General features: G+C 38.2%; 1 protein-coding gene across 3 annotated transcripts in view; it reads left to right on the top strand.

The window, feature by feature from the left end:
- Positions 1-10,220: 10,220 nt before the first annotated feature.
- Positions 10,221-14,474, top strand: part of FYB1 (FYN binding protein 1) — a 170,837-nt gene continuing 166,583 nt past the window's right edge. For 2 of the 3 annotated variants that reach the window (XM_057539904.1, XM_057539903.1), the window contains exon 1: positions 10,222-10,427. The gene's annotated coding sequence lies outside the window, so the exon portion shown is untranslated. Of the gene's footprint in view, positions 10,428-14,474 lie in introns of all 3 variants that reach the window. The other variant, XM_057539905.1, reaches the window with a different exon arrangement.

The raw sequence follows: 14,474 nt of genomic DNA, 5'->3' as shown, positions 1-14,474 counted from the left end.
GCATTTCCAGCAGGGTGCACCACTGAGACACCAGAAACTGCCCGGCAGGAATCAGCATAGAGGAAGAATCACCAGAAACTGGGGGAGATGAGGACCTCCCGGAGGCTAAGGCTTACATGGCTCATCCTGGATTGAGGTTTCCTGAGAAGGGAAGTCCTAGCTTGGTCTGGCCAGACTGACTGCAGTATAACCCACACATGCTCTCTGAGATGGCACACCACAGATGCAAAGAGCAAGGGATGTGTGAGGGAAACAGTCCTCTAATGCTCAGGCCGTACATTCAGATCATTATACTGAGCTCCAGCCATTATCAAAGGACCTGGGAAAGCAGGATGGGCATTCGTGTTTCCTTGGTCCTAATAAGAAAAAAAGCTTCAGAGGACTGCTACATTTTTACGCTTTTCCCTTTTTATACATAAAACTCAGGTTGCTTATTCATTCTACTGATGACATTGGTAGACATATGCCTGCTCCCTGCCAACACATACCAGCTTTACACCATGGTCTCCCCAAGGCCTTTAGAGTGTGTATTTGATTGTAAACACGGCAGAACACTGCATCCAAAAACCCCACAAGAGCAGCTCCTGAGTTAGTGTCCCAATATTTATGAAAAACAACCCAAAATGGTGAATAAAGACTAGGCTCAGCTTACATTTATTTTCAAAGAAGATAAAACTTCTCTCTCTCTCTCTCTCTTCCACACACTCTCACACACACACACACACACATATAAATAATTTGTAGGACAACCATCTATCTTTCTGCCCACCAACCCTCTCCCAGCCCCTCCACCACCACCTCATGTTCATTACCCCCTACTATACTAAGAACAGTGAAATGGTTCAAGAGAATGGAATGGTGTGGCTTTTTAACAGTAGACAGATTACTAAACTCCTAAACCTCAAGATATGCCCGGGGTTAGTAATATATCCTTCATAGAATTGTTAGGTTGATTCATTGAGATAAAGCATATAATAACCTTGGCGCCTAATAGCAATAAATTGTAGCTGTTGCTATGGTATCATGCAAGGCTACTGATATAAATCTTTTCAAATTTCACTCTAATGTTTGTGACATTAGACAGCCAAGAGGATTAAACCTGAAAATGGAGGATAACTGTATATGGCAGAGTGGCTTAGTACCCTCCTCTAAATAATTAGTGGGTTCACTGACTTATTTTAAGAGGAGGTGTTTTTGGAGATTGGTTCAAGGTGGCTGAGTAGAAGGACATGCTCTCACTCCCTCTTGTGAGAGCCCAGAGTCACAACTAACTGCTGAACAATCATCAACAGGAAGACACTGGAACACACCAAAAAAGATACCCCACATCCAAAGACAAAGGAGAAGCAGCAATGAGATGGTAGGAGGGGCACAATCACAATAAAATAAAATCCCATAACCGCTGGGTGGGTGACACAAACTGGAGAACAATTATGCCATAGAAGTCACCTGGAGTGAAGGTTCTGAGCTCCACGTCAGGCTACCCAACCTGCGGGTCTGGCAACGGGAGGAGGAATTCCCAGAGAATCAGACTTTGAAGGCTAGTGGGATTTGATGGCAGGATTTTGACAAGACTTGGGGAAACAGAGACTCCGCTCTTGGAGGGTACACACAAAGTAATGTGCACATCAGGATTGATGGGGAAGGAGCAGTGACACCACAGGAGAATGAACCAGACCTACCTGCTAGTGTTGGAGGGTCTCCTGCAGAGGCAGGGGGTGGCTGTGGCTCACCACAGGGACAAGGACACTGGCAGCAGAAGTTCTGGGAAGTACACCTTGGTGTGAGCCCTCCCAGAGTCCACCATTAGCCCCACCAAAGACCCTCTAGGCTCCAGTGCTGGGTCGACTCAGGCCAAACAACCAACAGGGAGGGAACTCAGCCCTACCCATCAGCAGACAAGGAGATTAAAGTTTTACTCAGCTCTGCCCACCAGAGTAACACTCAGCTCTACCCACCACCAGTCCCTCCCATAAGGAAGCTTGCACAAGCCTCTTACATAGCCTCATCCACCAGAGAGCAGATAGCAGAAGCAAGAAGAACTACAATCCTGAAGCCTGTGGAAAGAAAACCATATCCACAGGAAGACAGACAAAATAAAAAAGCAGAGGACTATGTACCAGATGAAGGAACAAGATAAAACCTCAGAAAAACAACTAAATGAAGTGGAGGTAGGCAACCTTCCAGAAAAAGAATTCAGAATAATGATAGTGAAGATGATCCAGGACCTTGGAAAAAGAATGGGGGTAAAGATCAAGAAAATGCAAGAAATGTTTAACAAAGACCTAGAATTAAAGAACAAACACCTAGAAGAATTAAAGAACAAACAGAGATGAACAATACAATAACTGAAATGAAAACTACACTAGAAGGAATCAGAATAGCAGAATAACTGAGGCAGAAGAACGGATAAGTGACCTGGAAGACAGAATGGTGGAATTCACTGCCGCAGACCAGAATAAAGAAGAAAGAATGAAAAGAAATGAAGACAGCCTAAGAGACCTCTGGGACAACATTCAATGCACCAACATGCACATTATAGTGGTCCCAGAAGAAGAAAAAGAGAGAGAAAGGACCAAGAAAATATTTGAAGAGATTATAGTCAAAAACTTCCCTAACACGGGAAAGGAAATAGCAACCCAAGTCCAAGAAGCACAGAGAGTCCCAGACAGGATAAACCCAAGGAGAAACACACTGAGATGCATAGTAATCAAATTGACAAAAATTAAAGAGAAAGAAAAATTATTGAAAGCAACAAGGGAAAAACGACAAATAACATAAAAGGGAGCTCCCATAAGGTTAACAGCTGATTTCTCAGCAGAAACTCTATAAGCCAGACGGGTGTGGCATGACATATTTAAAGTGATGAAAGGGAAGAAACTACAACCAAGATTACTCTACCTGGCAAGGATCTCATTCAGATTTGATGGAGAAATCAAAAGCTTTTCAGACAAGCAAAAGCTAAGAGAATTCAGCACCTCCAAACCAGCTCTACAACAAATGTTAAAGGAACTTCTCTAAGTGGGAAACACAAAAGAAAAGGACCTACAAAAACAAACCCATAACAATTAAGAAAATGGTAATAGGAACATACATATCAATAATTACCTTAAATGTGAATGGATTAAATGCTCCAACCAAAAGACACAGGCTCATTGAATGGATACAAAAACAAAACCTGTATACATGCTGTCTACAAGAGACCCACTTCAGACCTAGGGACACATACAGACTGAAAGTGAGGAGATGAAAAAAGATATTTCATGCAAATGGAAATCAAAAGAAAACTGGAGTATCAATACTCATATCAGATAAAATAGACTTTAAAATAAGGAATGTTACAAGAGACAAGGAAGGACATTACATAATGATCAAGGGATCAACCCAAGAAGAAGATATAACAATTATAAATATATATGCACCCAACATAGGATCACCTCAATACATAAGGCAAATGCTAACAGCTATAAAAGAGGAAATTGACAGTAACACAATAATAGTGGGGGACTTTAACACCTCACTTACACCAATGGACAGATCATCCAGACAGAAAATTAATAAGGAAACAAAAACTTTAAATGACACAATAGACCAGATAGATTTAATTGATATTTATAGGACATTCCATCCGAAAACAGCAAATTACACTTTCTTCTCAAGTGCGCACGGAACATTCTCCAGGATAGATCACATCTTAGGTCACAAATCAAACCTTGGTAAATTTAAGAAAATTGAAATCATATCAAGCATCTTTTCCAACCACAATGCTATGAGATTAGAAATAAATTATAAGGAAAAAAACGTAAAAAACACAAACACATGGAGGCTAAACAATACTTTACTAAATAACCAAGAGATCACTGAAGAAATCAAAGAGGAAATCAAAAAATACCTAGAGACAATGACAATGAAAACACAATGATCCAAAACCCATGGGATGAAGCAAAAGCAGTTCTAATAGAGAAGTTTATAGCAATACAATCCTACCTCAAGAAACAAGAAAAATCTTGAATAAACAATCTAAACTTACACCTAAAGGAACTAGAGAAAGAAGAACAAACAAAACCCAAAGTTAGTAGAAGGAAAGAAATCATAAAGATCAGAGCAGAAATAAATGAAATAGAAACAAAGAAAACAATAGCAAAGATCAATAAACTAAAAGCTGGTTCTTTGAGAAGATAAACAAAATTGATGAACCATTAGCCAGACTCACCAAGAAAAAGAGGGAGAGGACTCAAATCAATAAAATTAGAAATGAAAAAGGAGAAGTTACAATGGACACCACAGAAATACAAAGCATTATGAGAGACTACTACAAGCAACTCTATGCCAATAAAATGGACAACCGGGAAGAAATAGACAAATTCTTAGAAAGGTATAACCTTCCAAGACTGAAACAGAAAGAAATAGAAAATATGAATAGACCAATCACAAGTAATGAAATTGAAACTGTGATTAAAAATCTTCCAACAAACAGAAGTCCAGGACCAGGTGGCTTCACAGGTGAATTCTATCCAACATTTAGGGAAGAGCTAGCACCCATCCTTCTCAAACTCTTCCAAAAAACTGCAGAGGAAGGAACACTCCCAAACTCATTCTATGAAGCCACCATCATCCTGATACCAAAATCAGACAAAGATACAACAAAAAAGAAAACTACCGACCAATATCACTGATGAATATAGATGCAAAAATCCTCAACAAAATACTAGCAAAGAGAATCCAACAACACATTAAAAGGATCATACACCATGATCAAGTGGGATTTTTCCCAGGGATGAAAGGATTCTTCAATATACACAAATCAATAAATGTGATACACCATATTAACAAATTGATATACCATATTGATCATCTCAATAGATGCAGAAAAAGCTTTTGACAAAATTCAACACCTATTTATGATAAAAACTCTCCAGAAAGTGGGCATAGAGGGAACCTACCTCAACATAATAAAGACCATATATGACAAACCCACAGTGTTTACATCATTCTCAATGGTGAAAAACTGAAAACATTTCCTCTAAGATCAGGAAGAAGACAAGGATGTCCACTCTTGCCACTATTATTCAACATAGTTTTGGAAGTCTTAGCTGTGGCAATCAGAGAAGAAAAAGAAATAAAAGGAATACAAACTGGAAAAGAAGTAAAACTGTCACTGTTTGCAGATGACACGACAGTATACATAGGTAATCCTGAAGATGCCACCAGAAAACTACTAGAGCCAATCAATGAATTTGGTAACGTTGCAGGATACAAAATTAATGCACAGAAATCTCTTGTATTCCTATACACTAACAATGAAAGATCAGAAAGAGAAATTAAGGAAACAGTGCCATTCACCACTGCAACAAAAAGAATGAAATACCTAGGAATAAACCTACTTAAGGAGGTAAAAGACCTGTACCCAGAAAACTATAAGACTGATGAAAGAAATAAAAGATTACACAAACAGATGAAGAGATATACCATGTTCTTGGATTGGAAGAATCAATATTGTGAAAATGACTATACTACCCAAAGCAATCTACCTTGCACAGTGCAACCCTCTTGCACTGTTGGGGGAATGGAAATTGATACAGCCATTATGGAGAACAGTATGGAGCTTCTTTTAAAAACTAAAAATAGAATTACCATATGACCCAGCAATCCCACTACTGGGCATATACCCAGAGAAAACCATAATTCAAAAAGACACGTGTACCCCAATGTTCACTGCAGCATTGTTTACAATAGCCAGGTCATGGAAAGAACCTAAATGCCCATTGACAGAAGAATGGATAAAGAAGATGTGGGACATATATGCAATGGAATAATACTCAGTCATAAAATGGAATGAAATTGGGTCATTTGTAGAGACGTGGATGGACCTAGAGACTGTCATACAGAGTGAAGTAAGTCAGAAAGAGAAAAACAAATATCATATATTAATGCATATATGAGGAATCCAGAAAAATGGTACAGATGAACCAGTTTGCAAGGCAGAAACAGAGACACTGATGTAGAGAACAAATGTATGGACACCTACGGGGGAAAGCGGGGGGTGGGGAGGGAGGTGGTGGTGGGATGAATTGGGATATTGGGATTGATGTATATACACTAATATATATAAAATAGATAACTAATAAGAACCTGCTGTATAAAAAATAAATAAATAAAATTCAAAAAAAAAACTTAACAGCAAAAAGAAAACACAAAAAAATTAACCTGGTTAGATTTACAAACTGTTAAGTTCTGAATATGCTTTCTGTTCTTGTAACCACTTACCTGAATATAATTTTACCCTGATGATACTTAAAAAAAAATAAAATAAAAAAAAAATGGAGAAGGTGTTTTTTCTTTGGCAAAATACATATTACATAAAATTTACCATTTGGCCACTATTAAGTGTACAGTTTAGTGGCTTTTAAGCACATTCACATTGTGCAGCCATCACCACTCTCCACCTTCAGAAGTTTTTCATCATCCCAAACTGAAACTCCATATGCCGTTTCATTACAATACGCATTGTATTGTACACATTAAACTGTAACTCTCCATTCCCTACTGCCCCAGCCGTGGTAGCCACTGTTCCACTTTCTATCTCTATGAATTTGACTATTTCAGGTACCTCAGATAAGTGAACTCACAAAACATTTGTCCTTTTGTATCTGATTTATTTCACTTAGTGTAATATCTTTTGTGTTTGAGGGTTTTAGTTCGTTTTTTTATAACCATCCTAATGGGTATGAAGTGGTATCTCATTGTGAGTTTGAAGTACACTTCCCTAATTATTAATGATGTTGGGCATCTTTTCATGTGGTTATTGGCTTTAGTATATTTTCTTTGAAGAAATGTATGTACAAGTCCTTTGCCTATTTGTTAATCAGGTTTTTTGTTGTTGTTGAGTTGCAGGAGTTCTCTATATATTCTGGAAATTAATCCCTTATCAGATATTTGATTTGCAAGAAGTTTTTAATGTTGAAGTCTAATTCATCTACTTTTCCTTTTGTTGCCTGTGCTTTAGGTGTCATACTCAAAAAATCACTGGATCCAATGTCAATGTCATGCAGCTTTTCCCCTATGTTTTCTTCTAAGAGTGTTATAGTTTTATGAGCTCTTATGTTTAGGTCTTTGATCCATTTTGAGTTAATTTTTGTATATGGTATAAGGTAAGGTTCCAACTTCATTCTTTTGCAATGTGAACATCCCAGTTTCATTTGTTTTTTTTGTTTTGTTTTGTTTTGTTTTGTTTAACAAAGATCCATAATAGATTTTTTTTTTTAAACTTTTGGGTTTATTTATTTATTTATTTATGGCTGTGTTGGGTCTTCGTTTCTGTGCGAGGGCTTTCTCTAGTTGTGGCAAGTGGGGGCCACTCTTCATCGCGGTGCGCGGGCCTCTCATTATCACGGCCTCTCTTGTTGCGGAGCACAGGCTCCAGACGCGCAGGCTCAGTAATTGTGGCTTACGGTCTTAGTAGCTCCACGGCATGTGGGATCTTCCCAGACCAGGGCTCGAACCCGTGTCCCCTGCATTGGCAGGCAGATTCTCAACCACTGCGCCACCAGGGAAGCCCCCCAGTATCATTTGTTGATCGGTGATTTTTTTAACCGTGTGTTAGCCTACTAAAGTCAGTCTACCTGGAAAGGACAAGAGAAAAGAGGGTCAGGGTGACATTGAGTCATTTCACAAATTGTGTTCTATTACATTTGTTTTCATAGCTACATTATAGATATCCCAAGTCTGCCATATAGCATTATTAAATAGTAGTATTTAGTTCCAAAAGGTACTACAGAATTGAAAATAGAAATATTCCTATTCTTCTGACCAAAAAGAAAATTGTCACTAGGTTACACTCAGGTATGACCAATTTTGTATTAAGTCATAAATAATTTTGTGTTTAGGAAGGCTTCCAGTCTGACAAATCTTCATTTGAGCAATACGGTACCAAAAAGACTAAGGTTGAAAGAAACTAACACAACACGTAAAGCAGCTATATACACCGATAAAAATTAAAAAAAAAAAAAAAAGAAAGACAGGTTGAGTAATTTTTCAAATGGAGAGAAGGAGAGAATAGGGTGATTCTAAAGTGAAAAAAGAAAGAAAGAAACACAAGGAAAAAGAGTATAAACTGGAGATGCTTTTAAATTGACTAATTTAAACAAATTTGAAATATATTCTGAATGCAAAAAAAAGTGTAAGGCTTCATCAGTATTTATCTTGTACTGAAATGGAAATATTTCTATTTTAAAATTAAACACACAACAGACTAGGAAAATGAGTATATTCACACCTGCACTTAATTGACAGTGGGACAGCATAAGAATTCCAGGAATGGGGGAGTGATCCATTTCCCCTTTGTCATCTTCTCTGAGTCTGTAAATTCCCAAAGCGCTTCAGTTCATTTTCCAACCTTTCTGGCCTAACCTTCCTGTTTGGAAGGAAACTGGGAATAAATGAATGAATGCGGAAGGACAAAAAGAAAAATAGATCTATTTTTCATGTAGGACCTTTTCTTTCTTTTATTCATTAAAGAGCAATTATTGTTAACAAATCTTCAAGTGCAACAATCAGTCCAATGAGGGTGTGTATTTTGATGGTGTCAGTTAAATCTTTTGTTGGAGATCCAGTGAGATGAAAGGATTACAAGACTCAACAGACTCCCACAGAGCTCTAGGAGTTCTCCAAATCCCAAGAGAGGGTAAGATACAAATTATATCCCAAATAAGAAAGTAGTAAGTAAATTAATATATAACATAGGATTCTTCTAGAAGCTTTGTTCTTTGTTTCTTTGCTCTCCAAGTTAATTGGTTTGATAAAAGACTCCTTAAGTAAAGTTTAGATTATTTCTCCATTGTCCTATTTCAGCAGGTTTTTTTTAGAGTTTAGTAAACATTTGCCTGGGATTGGGTTTAAATTGTAGAGACAATTGTTCCCTGCCCTTCTTGAGTTTAAATACAGTTTACTCATCTTGTAAGCAGATAGGGTAGGGGGTCCCTAGAGAAAAAGAACCAGGCATGGCTTTCTTGACATAAGAGAAGCCATTTTTGGCCTAAGCCATTTAGTGCTCTAAGCCTGGCCACAAAGTCCTTTAACAGGTCTCAGTAATTAATGATCTTAAAGGAACAAATAAACGACTGTTATCAGGCAAGAAAAATAACAATAGCTAAGATAATATATCAGTTGTAAAGACTCCTAGTTCTATTTCAAGGGTAAAGATGAGCCTGAAGCCCTCAACCACCAGATCAGCTGGAATCTAAGAGATGATGATGTTGACCTTTGCTGAGCCTCGTGACTTCAGTCAACTAAAGCTTGGATTCCGTTGACCGCCCAAGCCCCTTCATGAATATGCATATATCCTTACCTTAAAACTCCCCCAGTTTTGCTGTTCGGGGAGATGCTGCTTTGGGAAAGATCCCTGGTGTTCTGCTTACTGGCGGCAAGTAATCAATCCTTCCTTCTCCTGGGCTTTGGCTTGGTTGTGTCTTTTAGCTCAACACCCACCAAGAGGCAAACCCAGTTTTGGGGTAACAATCCTATTGAAATATAGTAGGAATTCTCCTTCTACTGAAAGATGAATTGATTTTTCACTGAAGTTGATTAATACTTTTTTTCTTCCTAGTGCATTGATGTTCTGAAAGGGTTAAGGCCTCCTTTCATCAGAAATAGAAAGTACAAGAGTGAAAAAAATCCATTTTGTTTTCAAAACAAAAAGTGAAAGAGAAATAAGCCAAATCAAGGAACTAGCCGTTTCCTCCCGCACAACTTTCTAAAGCATGCCTTTTCTTATCCTGCTTTTTTCCTGCTCCTTTCCATTTGGCTATTCCATATCTCTCCACACAAGGAAACTAGAATTTCCTTGAATTTCTATGAATCTATTTTGTGAGCCTGAGTTGTTCTTTCCTGGCAAGGTTCAAATGTATGTCGATAAAAGGAAAGTTTACAAAATAATGAAGTTTTAGCTGACCAGTTTCCTAGTCTGGAAACATAAGGGGTCACTTAACATTTCTGTGCTTTCACTTCATCAACAAAAAGCACCAATGTAGTGACCATCTCCCAGTGTTTGACAATATTTTAGCCAAGAGTTCTCCTACAGCTTCCCATAAAGGATGGGCTTCAAGGGAGGCTATACACACGCAGAATTAGTGTGCAAACCATATACTGCTGTCATCAGATTCTGAAAGGAACCTGTGAGTCACCAAAAAAAGCTTTAAAAAAATAAAAGCTACTCTAGGATATTAGGGTGACAGAAGGAAGTATGAAAATTAATTCGTACTGGAGGAGTTTCAGATCTGGTTAGGGAGCCAATCTTAATGCGACCGATACAATGGGAGAACTATAAAAAGGAAACATATCAAAGAGCTTCATTTCGTGGTGCAGTCTGCAGGAGTCCAGAAAAAGGGAGAGATGAGTGAGCCAGCGGCACAGAAGGCTTCCTGGAAGAGGTGAGACTCAACATCCTCCTGTTCTCCTATCTCAGGGGTCTTGCCCAGGCCTGTGATTGTTGGGCATGTAAAGCAGATGATCATCTGTTTCTTTTCTAAAATGTTAGCCATTCAGGTTATAAAGCTGAAACTGTGTAAGAGTTTATAAGTCTTTCTAACCCTCTGTGCTAACAACTTCAACCATACTCCTTTCAAAACCTGATAGATACAACAGTGACAACGTTTTTAAATAAGGCTCGATAAGTAATGTTACTTACATTGTCATTAGTGTTCTCGCCCTCCATCTTGTAAATTGACTTTAAAAAAAATGAAGCTGGATTCACCAGTCCCCCCCAAACCCCACCATGTCTCTGGGCCTCACAGTCTCCATCTAGCTGTCACTTTGTACCAGGGAGACAGCCTCATTTTACCATTGCCTGAACAAAAACAGTTCTCTAGAATGCAAATTTATGAAAAGAGATTTGAAGAATTATAACCATTTTTGTGTTCTCTAAGCTACTTCTCCCTTCCACTAGCAGGAATAACTGCAGCACCCATACCACAAAAAAATAACTTTATCTTCTTCAGATGGTATCATTATATTGTTTGTGTGTCAGCTTTCTTGCATTTCCTGTTTCCTCTTCCCGCTCAAGGATTTACATACTTCATTGAGTTCACAGGAAATGTGCTCACATAAGTGATACTTGAAACATGTTTTTTTAAGTAAAATGATTATGCTCCAAAAACTAAAAATAAACACTTATTGGTGAGTTATGAGTTATGGATGAGAGCTACAGCTAGCCTGTATTTTCTTAGCCAAAATACTTCTCTTAAATATATTTTTGAGAGACTGCTGAATTTGTCAATAACAACTAAAAATCACCTTAATCTGCAATTAGAAATAAACACAAACTGAAATGGAACTCAAATGAATAAATTGAAACTCAACATTCTCTTAATCAGAGACTTGTACAGTTAGCTACATTGTTAATGGAAATTGCTCGATTTCCGTTTATCTTGTAAGTTTTGTCCCAATTACCGGCCCAGAGAGAAAATCATAGAATGACCAAGAATAAGTAATTATTATGGAGCACATGGTGAAAATATGTTGATAAACTTGGTAGTAAACAGTGTCAGAGCATCAGTATTATTTCTACAGTACTATCAAGTTATTGCCTGCTAATCTATCACCTTCCTCGTACGAGTTGCTTGCTCCTCCTTTTAGAGCCTGGGCTTGCCTGCATTTTGAAACCTCCTGGGGAACTTTAAAAAACACTGATGCCTGGGTCTCAAAGTAGAGATTTTTATTTAATGGTCTGGGGTTAAGCCCGGAAACTTGGATTTTTAAAAGCTTCCCAGGTGATTTTAACGTGCTGCCAGATGAAAACCCTCTGCTTTAGACCCTAAATTGTACTGTTCCAACAGATAGTGGATGAGAGGCTTTTCAGTTAAGCTAGAGAATGTCTCCATTTTAAGGTCTTCTGGCAATGGCTTATGTCTAAAAGAATGCGTGGTTCTCATACCTGCCTTGCTTTGATCTTCCTCCTCCGTTAATTCATTGAGTATTTATTATGTGCCAGAGACAGTGCAATTTCTGACTACCCTCCTAGTTCCTGACTATCCTCAAGCCCTACCCCTCTGTAAAATACCTACAGTTTCAAGGCAATCTCAAATTCCTTTCTACCCTTGGGACCTGACCCTTGCCCTGCCTTTCTGCCTTGTCCTGGCAATGATTCTATCCATATTTCTAACCACATCTTGATTTTGAAAAACATTTTCATTTTAAGAAATAAATAATAGGGAATATCCATTTAATAAAGAATTTTTATTGTCACAGTAGTAATTAATATTAGGTCAGGATCAAATGAAAAAATTTGGTGTTTCTCTACTAGGTTAATGCGGTAGTACATACAAGATCTAGAAATTTGCAACCCAAAATTAAGGAGTCAGTTGCCTTTCCTTTGCAATAGGACATGAAGATGATTTTCTACTCTTAAAATTACTTTATTATCAGTATATATATATAAACTATATATTAAAAATAAAGGAGGTAAAAATCCATGTACCAGAATGAGTTCAAACAAGCACTAGAGAAGATTGGTGGGAACTCTGACTAGTTGGGATCAAATATTATGCCCTTAACTCAAGAATATCTAGTTCACCAGTGTGAGAGATTGAGGCATCTGATGCTAACAAATATTACCCCAAAATTAATGCATGAACCTAGACTGACATGTACTTTATATTTTTAATGAAATGAGTAACATCCTATGATAAGCTTAAAATATGTCCACCATTCAAATATTGGTGAGATAGATTTGAATGCATTTGGAATTGATGATTAAAATTATCATGATCTTTTTCTTCTTTATAAGATTATAGTTCTGTTTTAAACGTGTCATATTCTCAAAATTAAAAAGTCAAAATATCAGCAAAGTACAAAATAAGGATTATTTGTAATAATACCTCCACCGAAGTGAACCACTGCTAACATGTTAATGTGGGTCCTCGGCAGATAAATAGATAGATACATAGATAGGTCCACAAACACACATTTTATATAAAATGGGTTAATAACATACACAGAGTTTACAGTTCAGGCACTTTTTAAAAAATTCTGTGTCAATATTTAAGACTTCAAAGCTTCACCTGTAGCTGTTTTCATATTATTAAAGCATAATAACTGGATAAACCTGGCCAGTTATACAAATGCTCCGAAGGCTGAGATAACATGCAAATAAACCTTATATATCAATGTGTGAAAACTGGACAGACCACATGGTTCAAAAAAGGAAGTACACCCTGCATAGCTAACTTGCACATTCACTGTCCGAGTTACAGCATCTTCGGGGTCACTGTGTGCCAGGCACGTCAACTCTTCAATAAAAATGGTAAGTAATAGATTTTATGACTCTCCTTGGTCTCCTAGCAAACATCTAATCTTTTCTACATAGAGCGGAGAGGTGTGGGAGTGCTTCACAGCCAGGTCCTCCAAGCCTTTGGAATTTTTGCTTATCTCATCATAGTTCCATTTGCTTATAAAGCTGCTAAGGCTTTATTATACCAGCTGAGGGACTGTGGCTGCAAGAGTTCCCTTTTCTGATTCTAGCCTTCAGAATAGAGGAAGAGCTATGCCTTAAAGAAAGAAAAGCTGCGTTCTTTGTCTTGCCTCTTAAGATGGTTGGGTGCTATAACCAGAAGTGCAGTCGTTTCCTTTTATGAGCACTTTGGAACCCTGAAGAGAACTCCAGTGATATACGTTGGGCAGTATTGCTGAGGATGAGTGCCATTTTGACAACACCTGAATTTTACAAGAAGAGCTCTTTTGTTTAGAAAAATGCATTTTATTATTTTAATTAAGAGAAGCAAAGTCCAAGTAGCCCAAATCTTAGGGACAGGTTGTGTTCCAAAGTTAATTGAAAGTCATTATGTGGAGTGCACTTAAAATCATGAGTTGGTTCCCAGTGTACCATAAAAACTAGCTTAACCCATAAAGTAGCTGAACTACAGCATTAATATTCTGCTACAGTTTCCTATTATTTCGCTGTATAATTGGCTGTGTTCTTATACATGTGGTGTTCTCAGGTTCACAGAGTCTAGAAGAGAGTCAACTTTCTATCCCACACACCCCTCCCAGACTCCTCAGCCCCTAGAAGATAGAGATTGGTTATCCCTTCTCTTGTTATGGAGAGGATTACTTCCTTTGCCACCTCCCAGTGGGAAGATGGGGACTGAGGCAATGATCCCTGCAGGTACTCAGTGGGGCAGGGAGTGCGCTGCAGGCTCTGGAATAGAGAGGGCAGAAAGATTCATGGCATGAGTTTGTAGTCTAAAATCTCTTGAGCCAGAATGGGGAAAGGGCAGATGTGAGAGACTGTAATCTCACCATGGGGGAAAGATAGGGAGAGGAGAAGAGATGGGGTCAGACTTGCAGAGTCATGGGGAGAGGAATACCACAGAGAGGAAACGGTAGCATGTGGACTCTCCTTGCAGCCCCATCTGTAGAGGAGGGCAGTCACCCATCAAGATGGGATTTACAAGTCCCTCTAGTGTTTCCAAACTCGGTCT

The sequence above is a fragment of the Balaenoptera acutorostrata genome, chromosome 2, assembly GCF_949987535.1.
Source record: "Balaenoptera acutorostrata chromosome 2, mBalAcu1.1, whole genome shotgun sequence".
Taxonomy (NCBI): Eukaryota; Metazoa; Chordata; class Mammalia; order Artiodactyla; family Balaenopteridae; genus Balaenoptera; species Balaenoptera acutorostrata.
The sequence above is the reverse complement of the archived record's forward strand: the minus strand, read 5'-3'. Positions and strand labels throughout refer to the sequence as shown.